Source organism: Chroicocephalus ridibundus, chromosome 7 (assembly GCF_963924245.1).
Source record: "Chroicocephalus ridibundus chromosome 7, bChrRid1.1, whole genome shotgun sequence".
NCBI lineage: Eukaryota > Metazoa > Chordata > Aves > Charadriiformes > Laridae > Chroicocephalus > Chroicocephalus ridibundus.
This window is the reverse complement of record NC_086290.1, coordinates 8,152,016-8,164,436: the sequence shown is the minus strand read 5'-3', so window position 1 is coordinate 8,164,436 and position 12,421 is coordinate 8,152,016. Positions and strand designations below refer to the sequence as shown.

Genomic DNA, 12,421 nt, shown 5'->3' with positions numbered 1-12,421 from the left:
AACTCACAAAACTTGTTGCCTCTACAAAACAAGTATTTGGTGGGTCGTTCTTTGGTTGGATTTGGAGTTTGAAGTTTAGATGGCATATAAGCAAAGGAGAAGAGGGAATGGATGAGATATTTAAATCATACTTGAAAAAGAAATCCGAAAAATCTGATATGCACCAAAATCATTCTGTTCTCTAGCAAGATGTGCTGCTTGCTATGGGCTTATATAAAAATGCAGAAAGGATGTTATGCAAGTAAGTGTTTCTTTGCTTGACACTCACTACGCAGCCACCTGTTAAAACATAACAGTATGGATGATTCCCAGTAGAGATATGAAAGCTTTGTTGCTTGTGATGAAGTGTGTTTACTAACCTTCAGAAAGCAAATTCTGTTGCTAGCAAAGTAGAATTTGAAAGCCTGATAAAGTGAATGCATACAAACTTTGAAAGTGGTACATAGGTTGGAAGATAGTGTTGTGCTAGTAACAGAAACAGAGCAGTGAGTTGACTCATTCTGTAGAAAACTTCATTTACTCTGTACTTCCTAAACTACAACTGTGCACAAAGGTGGGTTTAAAAACATGTTCTTTCTTGGCTATCTTCAGATTTAGCAGTATCAAAAAACCCCTCTTGACTGTCCTGTGCAATATTTAATGTGAGAACACTTGACTGGAAGCCTAAACTCAGTATCAATAAACATAATTAATTATGTATTGTCAGACCATTGAGGGGAATTTATTCTCAAAATAAACGTGGAGAAACTAATGGAAATTGCCAGAGTCTATGAACGATGGTTAGTTCTGTCTCTTCTGTCACCTGTGGTTAGATATGTGGGTGTACAGTGTTTCCGAGTATCTCTGCCTACTTGACTCTGTGTGTGAAATGTGTTGAAGAGGGTGGCTGTTTTGGAACATTTGAAAGCATTACTTAGAGTTTTGAAAAACATTAAGTTTAAAGGAACTCTGAATTGTCACTGACCACATGGAAGGAGGTAATGTTCATCAATTTATTTTAGTAATAAATGTGACCATAGACCTTGGAGTTCCTGAGCTGTAAATGCTTAATATGTAATTTATACCAAATATTTTCATATGCATGTAAATCTTGAATATGTTCTTGCAGTGTCTTTGGTTTTATTTCCTATTATTGTTTCCAGCATCCTCTTATTCTCTGTGCAGCAACCTTAACATAGACCCATAACATCTTACGCAAAGATAATGTAATGGTTTTTGTCCCTGATGACTACTGAGACCTGTAGAAATCATTATACTTGTGAATGTATATAAGTGTAGTGGAACAGATCTTATTTACACACTAAGGGCCAGATCCTTATGGTGTAAATGAGTGCAAGTGTTTGGAAGATAAATTGCATAGACATCTCACCCTATGAGAATTTCGTTTTTGTGTGTAGTTGGTGTATTTATAAGACTAACAGTAATATTGAGGAATAGTAGTCCTGAAGGAGTTTCCTGTTATCTTGGATAATTTATTTAAGGAAGATCTTGAAATAGGACGTTCTAATCACTGTTTGTGGCTTTCTCATAAATGAAAAACTCTGTCTGTTCCTCGTTGGAGGTGGAAGCTTTATCAGCTTAAGTATATCAGGAAACACCGATAACTTTTGACAAGCGAACTATTTCCCCTAGTAATAGTTTGTCCTATTTGTATATGGAAACTTATTAGTTATGCGTTACCAGTTGCGCTTGTAATCTCCTTTGTGTCTGTTGGCATATCACTCATAATGTTGATTTAGTATTATTTAATGTTCTTTGATCTGTTTCCTTGGTCTCGTGTGACCCAGTGTATTCAGCCAGTCAGTTAGTTTAGCCCTCATCTGTCAGGTTGCTCTTTCTAGTTCCTTTTCATCTGCTTGACATGCATTTTGTTTACTCTCTCTTGGACCTGCATTGAAAAGTTTTGATACCTCATCTCACTTGGGGCGTTTTTTTTTCTTCTCCCTGTCTCACCTTTTGCTTTCTTGACCAGCTTAATACTTGGTCTTTCTTATACTGATTTCCCCCCACCCCCCTTAGATTTTCAAGCTGGTCTTCCCCCTTCTTCACACAAATTCTGTTATGTTACTTGAGAGGATAACTGCAGGTAATTGATTTATGAATTTATTTCCTTGGCAATTTCTGTGATGAGTATCTATGGTACGAATGAGTTTGGTAGTTCAGAGTGGTTTGGCATGTTTTCAAACATAGGTTTGAATGAGAGATGCTTTTTTAAGTGAATTGATAACCCTGCTAAAAACACCACGGTTTATATAGTGGAATGCTCTTGGAGATCACAAACTGAATTCCTCTTTAATGAAAATATTCCAGGAATGCAAGTAATGTCCTTGAACTGTTGATACTTAGTCATTAAGACCAGAGTAGATACAATCCCCAGCACTGTCCTCCCAGTACTGCTACCCACACCCCTGAGCTGAAATGCCTATGGTGTGAATGTCAGGTCCTCAAAACCTATCGTTTCGTTTTGCAGATATGCCAGATATGCCTCTGTTCTGCTGTGGTACTTGCTACAGTAAATAGAGATTTTATGTTTATTAAAGACAGACCTTAGGCTTCATTTCCTGGTTTATTTAAGGATAACTTTCTGTTGTAAATTCTAACTAGTTCCTTTGAGAAGGAAAAGGAAATTCATGGCCACTCAAGTGTTTGATATGGTAAATAATTAAATTTGCCAAAATGCTGACGTTAACATTTACTTTGGAACTGCACTGCAGGAGGAATAAAGGTTTGCTTTCAGCACTGAAAATGAAGCTACTTTTGCTACCAGATCTTGAATGAGAGTATTGACAATAGGCTCAACAAAACATGCTTTGGGAAGGAGGCCTTTCCAGTCATTTGGATGATTTATTAAAATCATTGAGGCATTAAAGAAAGTTCATTACCCAAACCATTACTGCACTGTGGACCAGAACCAGGAGATGAAATAGCTTTCTCAAGTAATAGTAGCTTATAGCTATCTAGGGAACCTGAAAACTTGGCAGTGAGAGAGGCTGCAAAGAGGAACGTTGTTGTTAATGATAGGGTATAAGCAATGAAGAGAGCTTATGGGGGTTCTGCATCCATCCTTTAGAACTATGTTGTGCAGAACATCAGCTCAGAAACCTTTGTTGCGTTCTAGGACTTTTTCATATTATTTCCTGAATTATGGAGGGTTTTGTGTGTCCTCCCACCTCTGCTCCCTGCCTGTCAGTCTAGAGAGAAGCTACAAAGTGATATTACTTTCCTTATGCTGCCTATGCAGGCTGTTTTCTACACTTCACTTTTTTCTTTATTTTTTTTTCTTTTTCTTTCCCATTTAGCTTTGTAAGGGCTTCAGCTGAAACAGAGCTATTCCTCAGAGTTTGCCAGTACAAGTTGTTCTACAGCTGTCTAGGGATGGCGAAAGAGGGGAGGCTGTTTTCTACCTACTGAAAGTAGTTCATACATTGTGCCCTATGATATACTAAGTACAGCAGATACATTTGCAAAGGAAGCTTGTATAGTTTACTAGATCTTGCAGATAACTGGAAAGCTGATGGCCTTCCAGTGGCACAGTGTTTATAATATACTAGCTGACAGGTTAAAATGTAGTCATGCTTGGCCTGGTACCGGCTATCCATTGAAAACACTGTCGTGGTCATGGCCAAGTTGTTTGTTGTTTGCCGTAGATTATGCTGACCCAGTAACACTATACTCAGTCATCAGTTTAGGTGGGAAAGATTGTCTTTTTTAATATAATGCAAAGCTGATCTCTGTGTGACAAATTGTTGCTACTTACAAAGAGAAATAAGAAACATTAACAACTTTAATTTCAATGAAAGTGCTCTTCTAATCTTTGGTGATATTAGCTGTTGATAAATACCAGTGTTGATCAACGGGATATAGGCAGGTGATGCAGGACATAGGTTAAAATATTTTGCTGACCTACTAACTTTCAAATTAGCTACGAAGCAAATCGCAACTTCATCCTTTTCAATAATAAAAAGAAGGATTTACATGCAGAAACTAGAGCAATGGAATAATCAGCAGCACTGATGCTTCCAAACAGGTGACTGTGTTGAAATTTTAATTCCATTAAATTTCGTGCTTTGGAGATACAGCTTGCATTTTCAGCCGTTTGTCTAGCCACATAAGCTGGAATGTGTTCAAAATGCTTGCCAAGAACAAATCCGTTGGAAGAAATGTTATACTTTGACCCAGGTTCAAGATGTTCTAAAGCAACAAGAAATAAATATTTCTGAAGAGTTGCTTAATGTTCAGCTTAGATAGTTGTGGGTTTTTTCCCTCTCCATGATCTGATATACACTTACTTAATAACATATACGTACTAATTTCCTATATATTTCTTTCTACTTTTCCTTTATTTTAACTTGACTCTTCTATCTTCTTCTATTGGCATTTGTCCTTTATAGAAAGTTTGGATGTAGAATCCTGTAGTGACAATTTATTTAAACCCAATTTAACAAGAATTTCTTTTTGTTTTGATTATCCACCATCCCCAGAAAATGTTAAGAAATTCAAGAAAGGTATTTTTCTTTAACAGATGTACTTACATTTTTGTCTTCTATTTTTGAAATACTTTTTCAGTAAGATGTAGTGAGTATTTTGAGCGTGAACATGTTTGGATCTTTCCTTAAATCTTGTGCTTTCTTTTCGGCTGTCTGTCTGGGGTCCAGCACAATTGCCAAAGACTACATTTCGTGTGTTGACCGTCAACTTGACAAGGGATGATAGTTGGGCATCCACATTGATGAGAGCTTTCTTGCTGAATACAAAGAACTTTTTGACTTTCCTCTGTGAGTTGGACAGAGCTGCTGTTGAGAGTTACTTGTTTTTTCTCTTGGACAGACTGCAAGATGTGATGTAACAGGCTGATTTGTGGTTAATAGCAATGGGTGAGACTGGAGCCTGGAGTATCTGCTTGATGCAAGAAATGAGCTAATGGATCCAGTTTCTATATAATAAACTTATTTCTTCTTGGAATGCTAAGTAATTTGGTTACTTTGATTATAAGCTGAAGCTAATTTTATTATTGATTAAAAATAAAGTTTTCTGAATAAGTTAATAGCGATGCTTGTAACTCTTGCTACCACAGTTACACTGTGTCCTAAAGAGATGGGAAAGAATTACCAGAAACCAAGTTGCACACACGGGGTTGCTGTGTAAGAAGCACGGACATTTTGCTCATAACTTTGGAGAAGGTCCAGGTGATCTGAAAAGAATGAGACCATGCTTCTCAGCAGGTGCCATATTTATGCCTTTCAGAGGACAAATGCCAAATGTAAAATTGAGAATGACATAAGAGGATGCCTTTGACTGAGGGTAGTTTTGAGGAGGGGAAGGGAGAAAGGTATGTACTTGTATCAACAGTAGAAATATGATTAAACTTGTTGGCCATGAGTTCTATTGTTAAAATTAATTCAAATTAGTGAAGTAACTTAAAGGTTTGTTTGTTCAGTTACAGGGGAGTTTTGAAGGCCTGAAAGCATGACTTGTGCTTACTTCTTTCGCTAGTTTTAGGGATGTCGTAGGTGATGACTGCGGCTCTCAGTCTCTCTAAGTTACTTTCTTGCAAAATAAAAATAAAACCAACGAACCAAACAAAACCCAACTGTTTCCTAATCTCTTGATCAGCATGCTGACAGCCCAAATTGTTATTTTTCAGTGAGAAAATGCTATTTTGGGCATCTTTTTTTAATGTAGCAACAAGACATAGGTTATTAATATACCCTTTGCTTTACCTGTAAATGGCTGTAAAAATGTAAATTTTTTTTTTTTTTTTTTTGTTCAAGACCAGGAATATTTCTGGTTTTTTTTGAAGTTCAGGGTAGTCCTATTCCTAATCCTACAATTAATTCAGTTTTTTGATCTCTACGCACTTTATTAAAAAAGGTCAGGTTAGTTTGTGATTATGGCTTTAATGCATTGCCTGGAGTGTTTTTAATCAATAAACAGTATTTGAACCATAAAGATTTTTCTTTATGGATTTTCCTATTCCTTTTTTTCTAAAGGAAAATCCTTTTTTCCATTGTCTTCTGTGCAAACCTTCCTCCCCTTTTCACTCTTTTGTCCCTGAAGTATCAGGGTAAGCAAACAACATGAAAGGAAGAACATCTGATGATTTAATTTCTGTAGGATGAAACTACAGAAAATGGTGTGCTAGGTAGAAAACTGGAAACATTTGAGTGTTCTGTGAAACCACAGACCCACACGGGGAAATTATGGTAGAGTTGCCACCCAAACTGTTTCTAAGTGGAGAAATTTATTTTTGAAAGTGAAGGCAAGCTGCTTGCTCAAGATGAAAATTTACTTGTTTTGATGGCATCATATCAAAGGCTGCTTTTCTCTCCTTCAACTTTCATCCCACCACCTCCTGACAATTTCTACTACATGCGCACAAAAGCAGATATGCCCCCTCCCAACCTAAAAAAAGCCCAAACTCGGACTATTTATACTCTTACTCTCCCTCAGTCCATCTGTCCTGTTTCTACTGTTGTGACCCAGTGGTGTTCTGTTTTTCTCACTTCATGGGATTGCATCGAAAATTGGCACTTCAGGCACGGTACGTGGTGCCATTTCAACTGTGGATGGGTGGTGAGAGAGAAGACATAGTGACATCTGTCAGCTAGAAGAAAAGAATGGGCTGGCAGAAGCGTTGCTCAAAATAAAGTTGAGCAGCAGAAGGGAGAGCAAAACTAAGACTCCAGAATTCATCTAAGAAAACTGTTTTATACATTTATTTTATATACTAAAGAACTTAAATTATAAAATGTGCCGTTAGCAAAAGTGTGCGTAACCAGATGAGTCTGGTATATATAGTTGCACAATTTTTCAGCTACCTCATCTTCCTGAGGTGCTAGGAGTGGAGACTGCCTGGGAGGTGTGTAGGGAACGTGCACACCTTCAACCAGTTGGAAGCCTCACCTAGACCTTGGACTTGCAGATGTGGGTTAATATTATCAGCTTTGCTAGCATGTTTCTGCTTCTTCCAGAACATGCTATCATGGAGTCTTCTGTAGGGCTGATCACAGCTGAATGATGAAAGTTTATTTTAAGATTAACAACAATGTTTTGAGCTGCCTTAAAATTTATGACTTGAACTATTGAAATAAATGAATTATTTACTGATTAGTTGCTGAAATCGGTGGAGTCTTCCAGACTTAGTTGGAACTAACTCTGATCTGATCGTATTTTCCCTCTCTTTGGAGTAAGAACCACTGCTTCTGAACCCTCGGGGTACCAACTGAGGGCCTGAGTTTTGTTTAAATGAGGGAATGGTTTTATGTTGATAGAATATATTTCCTAAGTTTATTGGTTATTTAATTGACGTGTCAGTACTGGAGACAAAATATATGTAGTATGAAGACACTTGATATGGTATGAGCACACACCGTGTTGAAGTGAAAGTATTCTTATCAGAAATCAGGCTTCTTTTTCCTTCTCTTATCTAGTTTATCCTTTCTTATCTTCTCCCAACACAGCATGTGACTGTTGTTTGATTTCGCTTGACTGTATTAATTAGTAAGCTGTAGCTTATCCCACTGTTAATGCTGTATTTTGAAAGAAGGAAAGGTAGATTCAGCCTCTAAAAGGACGAAAGCAAGCCAGCATCTTACACATAAGTAAAAGGGGGGCAGGGTGTCTTTAGCACAGATTGCACTATTTCAGAACACAGATCGGCCAACTGGGGTGGGACATCTGCTGAGGTATTCCCGCAGGAATAAAGAACTGTAGTACCAGGAAATCCATTAATTTGCATTCAGTTGGGCTGTAGTGCACATCTGTTTCGGCAGTGCAGCTGCAGCAGGAGACAGTGGTTAACATCAGCCTGGAATTCTAGTTTATGTACATGTTGAAGCATGTCTGGTTTAAACTATTAAAGCCTAGCAGTCCCAGTTGGACTCATTACTCCTAGAAAGGAGGTTTTAGGGGATTGCCTATCCCTTTTAAGATGCATTACATCAGTTTCTGCATGAAGCATGACTCCTGGCATCCCTTAGCAGAGAAGTCCTGGGATACGACAGGTGTTTCCACTCATCGCTGTGTTTTCTGGCTGTAGCTCTGGTGTGTTGGCAGCCCACTGGACTGACACGAATTATCACTCGCTTTTAGGTTAACACACCCTTCATAAGAATAGAGGAAATTCACATTTTGATGTTTGTCCTCTGATGGTCTGTAACAAGTTGTTCTACAGAATCAGAGAGTTGCAAGCAGAAGTGCAGCGTGCCCTCTTCAGAAAACAATCTGGAAAATAGGATCCTGATGTCTGGTTTTTTAAGGGCACCTCTTTGAGCTGGTTGGGATACAATAACAAATAGTGTGGGGTCAGGCATGGTGGCATGACGCTGCCCCTGAGTACAGGTTGTTTGTGTATTGATAGAAGTAAGAAGAGAATGAGAAATTGCTGTGACTTGAACGTTTAGAAGGCTGATGAAACAAGTTTTAAACCAGCTTTAAACGTTATAACAAAACTTCACTAGATGGATGTCATTAATAACACACATTGCTAATGGCTAGTTCTTATTCATTCCTGGTTGTTACCGCTGCATATTCAAAAGAATTAGTCTGTAACAATCTCATTATACACTAATTGTGAGCACACAGTACTAGAGAGCTGGTGCCATGTATTTAGCACTGCTATTGCTCCTATTGAAAGAAAAGCAGTTTTTTTTCCAAAATCTCAAGGTTGCACTTCATCAGTGACTAATAATTGACCATCACTGAGTTGCTTACAGTTCTGGGGCCTCTGCTTTCAACCTGTACCTGTATTTTCAAGGCCTGTGTTCTTGCATCTAACCTGTATGCTGTAATAAGAGGCACCTGATACCTCTGTGAGCTCTAGCTCACACAACAAATTCTCTTAATAATTTCACAAGCATAAGAGGCCAGAATTTGGGCCTTGTGCATTTGGCATAGGAACCCAGTTGGTATAAGGCCTGAGGCCTGTTCCTAGCAGTGGCCATACTATTTTTGCTGAGCCACTTGGTACAAAAATGTATATACATTGTTTACTAGTCATGCTGTATAGGTTGGCTTATGTTTGAGTTCCTAACAAGGTAATAATTAAATACTGTTCAATCTGTTGCTACATCTGTGGGTGCAACAGCTCCTTCTTTGGCTACAGACAGGTAAGGTTTTATAACTGTGAAGTTAGGGATGAACAGTGCATTCAGCTGATGAACAGTTGAATCCTGACTGTCCTGAGGATAGTGCAGATCCAGGTTTACCCTGCGTAAGTACCGTGTCTTATATAGGTACAGACTGGACACACAGCGTCAAGCTTTGTATATGTACATACTTATAAAGAGACTTTGCTTAATCTCTTAGAGATGATTAATTCCCCTTTTTAAAAAGGGAAGAGGAATACATGGATATGTGTCACCAAAATCTTTTCACATGAAGATTAACTGTTTGTACTCTATTTTAAGCATTTATTTAAAAAAAAAAAAAAGGCTTAAAACGCTGAGAAATGTGTGGTTTGCATCCCCAATGTACGGATCACTTAAGCATTGGGATACTCTCCTGAAACAATTCTAAATAGTGTGAGGGTTTTTTTGTTGTGATGACATAGGCATGGTAATGTTATCCACTGTAACTAATGAACTAACCAGCTGTTGAGCAGGATTTTATTAAATATAGAACAGAAAAATTGTGGTTTTAATGAAGCTGTTAGAAATACTAAAAGTACTAAGACTATTAAAATTCTTATGCCTGTGTAAATGGGTGTAAGGGTAGTCCTTTTCCAAAGAAATATGCTAATCGTTGTTAAGGGCAGAGGCAGTTCTGTTATGAACTGTGTTTATCACAAAGGGTGTAACTGGTCTGTGTAAAACAAAACAAAACAGTGATGCATTGGTTCAGTTGCGGTGAGACTTTGGCTGGTTAGAATTGAAGAAGAACATAACAAAGCTGCTCTTTATTAAAGGTTTTCTTGCCTTGTATATCTTTTCACTTTCACCCTGTTTTTCACACTTGGCGTTTAGTTATGGTACATTAGCTACTCTCAGTAAATCTGGAGGAATTATCTTCCTAACAGTTTCACAAAAAACTTCACGACTATGACATATCCAGTTTCCAGAGGGGTGCTGGAAGTACTTCAAGAGTTGTCTTAGAGTGAGACCACCTCTTTCCAAAGCTTAAAAAAAAAAACCCCAAAGGCTGTCATTCTGTAGAGGCACGTACAAATATGTGTTTCCATATCCTCTTTAGATATGACTCCCATTGGGCATTTTGCAGACTAGAACTAGGAAAAAGGCCTTCGTAGTTAACAGGATCAGCTCCTTTGAGAACATTTATAAGGCAAGAGGGAGAATAAGGGACATAAGCTACCACCTTAAGTTTGGGAATGGCTTACTTGGTATGGGCAGAGAGATAAGTCATCAGGCACTATGAAAGTCCATGAGTGATTACAGCAGACAAACGTGTTTATTGCTTCAACTATTGCTCACTTCGGTTATTAATTTCCTGTCAAAACAGAAATATCACAGAGATGTTTCTATGCTGCTATCTTCATGCATTTCCACATAACGTCTTGACATCTTCTGACCACTGTCCGCTTAGATACCAAATAACGAGTCATTATCAGTGTGTATTAATCATTAACTGTGGAATAGTTGTGTTGCAGTCCTTGACAACTGTCAAATCTAGGATTAAACATATACCGAAGCCAGTGCGGGTGTGCATGCCACCATGGAAGCAGTGGGAGGACAGAGATTCTTCTCCTGTGCACTTTACAAACCTCCATGGCCACCAGCAGTGCTGTAAAGTTAATTAGTTAAGTACATGTTGTTGGGCATTCATCAAGTTGCTAGCCACTGGAATTGCTTAAATGGCAGTAAAAATAGGGCTGGTTTGTGGTGTTTGGGGTTTTTCCTTGGTTTTTTTTTTTTTTTTGCTTTTAGCACTTGAAATAGTAGGTGCCGTTCTTCTATCTTTCAGTGAATTTTAATCCTTTCTTATGGCAAAACTTTAAGATTTCCTGTCTACCTTCTTACAGTTTTTGAGTGGATTTAAGGCTTTTTATTTTTTCTGCTGATAAACAGAATAGAAAAGTCAACAGCTGTATGTAAGTAGATCATACATATAGGTTAGACATACACTGTTTTTTGTAATTATCCTTGTTTCTGTTCTAGAACTTTAAAAAGATGACTGTGAAATACTTGCATTTTTTTTATTGCTGTTTTTAATGTGACTTGTGTTCTGCGGGTTTTTTTCCTGAACAATGTGTCATCAAAATATCGTTAGCACTTGTCTGTTAAAACATAGTGGGGATAGGTTTGCTTTCTTAATCAGTGTTTTCCACTTCTCAAACAACAGATAGTTGGGGAAGAAATACTATTATAAGCACAGATCTTATTGCTGTAAAGGACGCTGTCAATTCTTTCTTGAGATTAAATCGTTGAGGGAATTAATCTTGAATGATTTCTTTTTAAAGTTGTTACGTTGTTTTAAACTATGGAATTTTCTACATTTTATCACACGAGATATTGCAAGAGAATAGTAAAACGTTCAGTTTTTAATGAAATAACAATACTCTTATTTTTTAGTCAGCCCAAGAGTGTCCCACGGCTATAGTTAAATAAACTGCAAGAAGTGAAACTTCCCTCTGCCATTTCTTGGAAAATTAACTTAAGTTTATGGAGAGCAGCATTAAACAGACTCCTTCATTTTCTCTGTTGAGACCATTCATTTTCTTTATTGAGATATTTTAAGTGCAGAAAAAGTCAGTTTGAGGGCTTTATAATCTTTTTCACTGTACTTGCAATTCATTTTTCTGCACCATTCCTCCTTTAATCAAAAGATGGCTACAAATTGTTCTTTTAGCAACGTAAATGCATGGTACAGTTGCTGCCTTGTCTGCTTTTAGTTTACAGTGTAATGCACATCCACTTCTACAATCGATAGTAACCAATAATGCTAAAGGCACACACAAGACATGTTGGAAGATAAGTGGTCCAAAGGAATTTCTGTCCCTTTACAGAACTGCTGGTTCAACTGAAAGCAGAAGATCTAAAGGGAATTTTAACAAACAGGGCACTGCTAGCAGGCATCTCTGTAATTATCCTATTAAAACAGAGTAACATCTGCATTATCTGTGCAAGTGCAGAATGGAAGGGAACATTATGTTCTCTAATCCTGTCTGGGAGCATTATGAAGTTAAAAGGATAACATTTTACCAAATCTGTGTTTTAACATGATAGGTTACACTTAATTACCTTTTAATTACCTTTCTTGTTGGGTTTTATGCTAAGGACCCTGCCTCTAGCCCTCATCACAGAGCTTTTCTTGCCTTTGGATTGTTTATGCCAGGTTTTATCTTTGATTTTACCGTGAAAAGATGGTCTTACTGTGTCTTGAAGGCCATTATTACAATTCTTTTTCCCTAGTGTGTGAAAATCTCTGAGAATATTAATTTTATATACAAAAGACATTTTGTAGCATT

The 12,421-nt window shown here is 37.6% G+C and overlaps 1 protein-coding gene across 3 annotated transcripts in view; it reads left to right on the top strand.

Moving 5' to 3' along the window:
* Window positions 1–12,421, top strand: part of MGAT5 (alpha-1,6-mannosylglycoprotein 6-beta-N-acetylglucosaminyltransferase) — a 135,345-nt gene that overhangs the window by 34,430 nt on the left and 88,494 nt on the right. The window lies entirely within an intron of this gene.